At 40.9% G+C, this 6,000-nt stretch overlaps 1 protein-coding gene across 3 annotated transcripts in view; it reads left to right on the forward strand.

Moving 5' to 3' along the window:
* The window catches only part of LOC149127400 (uncharacterized), a 36,011-nt gene extending 30,487 nt beyond the window's left edge, over positions 1-5,524 (forward strand). Inside the window, exon 4 of one of the 3 annotated variants that reach the window (XR_016231536.1) lies at positions 2,949-3,078. The gene's annotated coding sequence lies outside the window, so the exon portion shown is untranslated. Of the gene's footprint in view, positions 1-2,948 lie in introns of all 3 variants that reach the window. The other 2 variants (XM_089329117.1, XM_089329118.1) reach the window with 2 other exon arrangements.
* The last annotated feature ends 476 nt before the right edge of the window (positions 5,525-6,000 follow it).

Consider the following 6,000-nt stretch of genomic DNA (forward strand, 5'->3'; position numbering starts at 1 on the left):
CAGCCTCCAGAGTCAGAAGCCAAATAAACTTCTATTCTTTATAAATTAAGATTAAATCTGACGTTTTGTTATAGCAACAGAAATGTACTAAAACAGGTACATAGTGAAAGAAATGGGAGGGTAGGGGATAGGACAGAAGGTGGAGTTTCCATGCACTCTTTGGGCATACTACCCTCCCAGCATTTAAGTAGGTTCACCAATCTGGAAGTTCCTTGAATCTTGTTACTTAAAAGCTCATTTCTCCTCCCTGGAGGTCATACATGGGACTGAAAATTCCCACTGGCTACTCACTTAGTCTTTCTGATGGTTAGCTCCATCTTGATGTGCTCTAGGGGCCCCACCATAGTAGTACACAACTCAATTGTGTTTTAAGGGAACTTGTTATGAATAACAAAAGACACTGCTCTCACTTGGGAAAATTCAAGGGTATTAAAAGCTGTGTGAATGAAGCAAGGACAAAACCCAAATATATCTACTATTATACCACCATGATAGATATCCTATGGCCATTTTCCTTCCCACCTGCCTAGGGATTTAGCTATAGCTATGTGATTCCATCCAGTCAGTGGACTATGAGAAGAAATGATGTGTCTTGCTTCTGAACAAAGGAAGTAAAAAATTATGTGCAATCTTCCAGTTAGTTCCCTTGTCCCCTTCAACAACAAACGTGAACACCTTGTAGTGAAAGGTTGGTGCCATCACTTCTCGACCTTTTGGCTAAGATCAAGTATAAGAGGTTGATGCCAGGACAGCAAAATAGATGAGGTTGCTAAGTGATACATGAAGGACAGGGCACTGGAGAATTACATTAACTCTAGTAACCATTGAATAATAGAAAATAATCTTTTATGTGTTAAGCCACTAAGATTTTGCAGTTGTTTCTTGCCACAACATAAACTTGGCATGTCTTATGTAGTCTCTCCTGCTTAGTATATCTTACATTTCTGTAGCATTTCTACTGGGACTCTGACTAGGAGTCATCAATCAGAGTCAGTCAGAATCCAAGCAGGAGTCAGATACACACTTAAATACCATTAAAAGGAAGTTTAGTGAGGACTTTGTAGAGAGATGTTGACAAGTTTATGAAGACTCAACAAGGCATAGTGAAATAGCTGGTATTAACAGGAAGCCATTACTATCCCTAGACTTTTTAACGGGCAAGAGGAAGTAGTAGTTACCAGAACCAGAAATGAGATCTGTGTTGGCAAAGGAAATGTGCCAACTGACAGCAGCAATTCACACATTTTTGAACTAAGAACTGGCAGGGAGGGAGCCAGGGAAATGAACTTCTTTTCTTTCTTTTTTCCTCCTTCCTTCCTTCCTTCCTTCCTTCCTTCCTTCCTTCCTTCCTTCCTTTCTTCCTTCCCTTTCCTTCCCTTTCCTTCCCTTTCCTTCCCTTTCCTTCCTTCCCTCCCTCCCTCCTTCTTTCTCTCTCTCTCTGTTTCTCTCTCCTTCTTCCTTTCTTTGCCTGCTTCCTCATCTCTAAGTGACCCCACCCAACTGGAAGCCAAAAGGCAAGGAAGTTTAAGCACAGAAGTCCTTAGAGGTCAGTATCTCAAGGGTAACAGCAGGGTAGAGGTGATGAAGATCAGATGTGGCCAAGCAAATAGAAGATGTCCAGCTCAAACCTCATGAAGTCCTTACATAACCTGCTCTACAAAACTGACTCAACAAATGACATCTAAAGAAGCATTTCGTGCCAGACTATACCTTGACAATCACAAGAATCAGGGAAAATACACTAACATTAGGGGACTGTCCTGGGATAATCAATCACAAGAGCTTCTTCCCTGAGACTAGTTAGAAATAACTTTAGGGGCCAGTGCTGTGGCGCAGTGGGTTAATGCCCTGGCCTGAAATGCCAGCATCCCATATGGGCACCAGTTTGAGACCCGGCTGCTCCACTTCCTGTCCAGCTCTCTGCTATGACCTGGGAAAGCAGTAGAAAATGGCCCAAGTCCTTGGGCTCTTGCACCCACGTGGGAGACTGGGAAGAAGCTCCTGGCTCCTGGCTTCGGATCGGCACAGCTCCGGCCGTTGTGGCCATCTGGGGAGTGAACCATTGGATGGAAGACCTCTCTCTCTCTCTTTCTCTCTCTCTTTCTCTCTGCCTCTCCTCTTCAAATAAATAAATAAAATATTTTTTAAAAAAAGAAATAACTTTAGAAATAAAATTTAAAATGGGGCCAGTGTTGTGACTTAGCAGGTTCAATTGCCATCTGCAATGCTGCCAGCAACCCATATGGGCACTGATTAGAGATCCAGCTGGTCACTTCCAATCCAGCTCCCTGGGAAAGTAGCAGAAGATGTTTCCAATACATCTGAGAAAGCAGTGGAAAATGGCCCAGGATCTTGTGCCCCTCTACACATGTGGGAGACTGGATGGAGTTGCTGGCCCTTTGCTTCAGCCTGGCTCAACCCCTGCAATTGTGGCCACTTGGGGAGTGAACCAGTGGATGGAAGATATCTCTCTGCCTCTCTCTCTCTCTCCCTCCCTCTCTCTCTCTCTCCCTCTATCTCTGTAACTTTGTCTTTCAAATAAATACATAAATCTTTTTGAAAAAAAATGCCAAAGGAAAAAATTGTGACAATTTTATTTAAAGATCTTAACTGATTTTTTCCCCAAAGAAAACTTTTAGTTAAGGAATACAGACTTCATGCATTTCATAAGTACAACTTTAGGAATATAGTCATTCTTCCCACCATACCCACCCTCCCACTCATACTCCCATCCCTCCTCCTTCTCCCTTTCCCATTGCCAGTCCCATTCTCCACTAAGGTCCATTTTCAATTACCTTTATACACAGAAGTCCAACTCTATACTAAGTAAAGAATTCAACAATTTGCATGGAAAAAAAAAAAAAAACTGTTCCTCAACGGTTGAGGCAAGGAATGTTCAAAATCAATGCATCTTGAAATTAATTTCACATCTTTTTTTTTTTTTTTAGAAATTTCATTAAATTTAAAGAAGCACCCAAGAATGATACATCCTTTGCAAGCACTCAGACATAACTAAAACGTATAGGACATAAGAATATTCTCTACTTCACACATTAAAAGAAAGTAAGTCCTTGAGAACAAGTTTTATCATTAATTAAGGAAGCACCTAGGAAAACAAGCAATGAAGTTGGACACTTAGGCATAACAAAACTTATGAGACATAGGAATACCCTCCACTTAATACAATAAAATGAAATAAATCTTTGAGAACAAGTTTTACTGTTAACTCATAATACAACCCTTTGAGGACATAGGTCTTGCATGGGAAGTTAGTGCCCAGTAACTCCTGTTGTTAATTTAACAATTAACACACTTATGTATGATGTCAGTGATTACCCGAGGCTCTTGACATGAGCTTCCTAGGCTATGGAAGCCTTATGAATCCACAAATTCCTTCAGTATTTAGACAAGGCTATAAGCAAAGTTGAAGTTCTCTCCTTACTTCAGAGAAAAGTACATCCTTCCCTGATGACCACTTCTTTTCACTGGAGTCTCACCCACTGAGATTCTTCATATAGGACATTTTTTGCCACAGTGTCTTGGCTTTCCATGCCTGAAAAGCTGTTATGGGCTTTTCAGCCAGACCAAAATGCCTTAAGTCTGATTCTGAGGTTAGAGTGCTACTTGAAGTGATTGTCATTCTATGAGTCTGCCTGTGGACTACTTCCCATGCTGGAGCATTCACTCCTTTTTAATTCTATTATTATTACCAGGCACTTATCTTATTTATATGATCACTTTAACACTTAATCCTATCTATATGATCACTTTAATACTTAATCCTGTCCATATAACCACTTTAACATTTAAAATGTTACTATCCAGCTTAAGGGGATTTGGGGTCCCAAGGCAAGCTTTTAAACTGTACCCTCAGAAGTCCAAGGAATGTGTGCAGAACTATACTGATTTACAGTTACAAATGTCTTACATTTCATATTACAGCTTTAGGAACATAGTGATACTTTCAATCATGCCTGCCCTCCCACCCACACTTCTTCTTCCCTCTCTTATTTTCACTCTTAATCCTGAGCATTTTTTCATGTGTCTGTTGGCCATTTGGATTTCCTCTTTTGAAAAATGTCTGTTTAGTCTTTTGCCCATTTCTTAACTGGATTGTTCGTTTTGTTGTTCTGAAGTTTCTTGAGCTCTTTTTAGATTTAGTTATTAATCCTTTATCAGTTGCATACTGTGCAAATAATTTCTCCCATTCTGTCAGTTGCCACTTCACTTTCCTGAGTGTTTCTTTTGCAGTACAGAAGCTTCTCAATTTGATGTAATCCCATTTGTTAATTTTGCCTTTGATTGCCTATGCCTCCAGGGTCTTCTCCAAGAATTTTTTGCCTGTGCCAATGTCCTGAGGGTTTCTTCAATGTTCTCTAATATTTTGATGGCATCAGTTAGTAGATTTAGGTTTTTGTTTTTTTGTTTGTTTGTTTGACAGGCAGAGTGGACAGTGAGAGAGAGAGAGACAGAGAGAAAGGTCTTCCTTTTGCCGTTGGTTCACCCTCCAATGGCCGCCGCGGCCGGCATGCTGCAGCCAGCGCATTGCGCTGATCCGAAGCCAGGAGCAAGGTGCTTCTCCTGGTCTCCCATGGGGTGCAGGGCCCAAGTACTTGGGCCATCCTCCACTGCACTCCCGGGCCATAGCAGAGAGCTGGCCTGGAAGCAGGGCAACCGGGACAGAATCCAGTGCCCCGACTGGGACTAGAACCCAGTGTGCCGGTGTCGCAAGGTGGAGGATTAGCTTATTGAGCCACAGCGCTGGCAGATTTAGGTTTTTAATTCACTTTGTGTTGACTTTTATGTAAGGTGTAAGGTATGGAGCTTGCTTCATACTTCTGCATGTAGAAATCCAGTATTCCCAGCACCATTTGTTGAAGAAACTGTCTTTGCTCCAGTGATTGGCTTTAGCTCCTTTGTCAAAGATAAGTTCATTGTAGATGTTTAGATTGATTTCTGGTGTTTCTATTCTGTTCCATTGGTCTATCCATCTATTTTTTTTTAATATTTGTTTTATTTATTTGAAAGATAGAGTTAGAGAAAGAGGTAGAGACAAAGAGAGAGGTCTTCCATCCTCATCCAGCCACAGTGCTGGCCCCCTCTATCTGTTTTTGTACCAGTTCCAGGCTGTTTTGGATATAACTGCCTTGTAGTATATCTTAAAATCTGGTATTGTATGGGGCCAGGGCTATGGCACAGCAGGTTAACACCCTGGCCTGAGGCGTCAGCATCCCATTTGGGCACCAGTTCTAGTCCCACTGCTCCTCTTCCAATCTAGCTCTCTGCTGTGGCCTGGGAAAGCAGTAGAAGATGGCCCAAGTCCTTGGGCCTCAGCACCCACGTGGGAGACTGGGAAGAAGCTCCTGGTTCCTGGCTTTGGATCGGTGCAGCTCCGGCCATTGAGGCCAATTGGAGAGTGAACCATCGGATGGAAGACCTGTCTCTCTCGCTGCCTCTCCTCTCTCTGTGTAACTCTGATTTTCAAATAAATAAATAAATAAATAAATCTTTTAAAAAAAAGAAATCTGGTATTATGATACCTCTGATTTTGTTTTTGTTGTATAAGATTGCTTTAGCTACTTGGGGTCTCCTTTTGAATTTCAGCATCATTTTTCTATATCTGAGAAGAATGTCTTTGGTATTTTGATTGGTATCACATCGAATCTGTAAATTGCTTTTGGAAGTATGGACATTTTGATGGTTTTGATTCTTCCAATCCATGAACATGGAATATTTTTCCATTATTTTATATCTTCTATTTCTTTCTTTAATGTTTCGTAATTCTCATCAAAGAGATCTTTGACATCCTTGGTTAAATTTATCCCAAGATATTTCTTTTTGTTTTCTCTCTCTCTCTTTTTCTTTTCTTTTCTTTTTTTTTTTTTTGTGTAGCTTGAGAATTGGATTTTAAAACTATCTTCTTCTAGATTAGAGCAGTAAGCTCCCTCTCTACTCCAACATCTTAATCCAAATCAACTGATTTATTTTTGATTCTAGAAT

This window comes from Oryctolagus cuniculus, chromosome 3, assembly GCF_051225735.1.
Source record: "Oryctolagus cuniculus isolate XC-2025 breed Fujian yellow rabbit chromosome 3, ASM5122573v1, whole genome shotgun sequence".
Lineage (NCBI taxonomy): Eukaryota > Metazoa > Chordata > Mammalia > Lagomorpha > Leporidae > Oryctolagus > Oryctolagus cuniculus.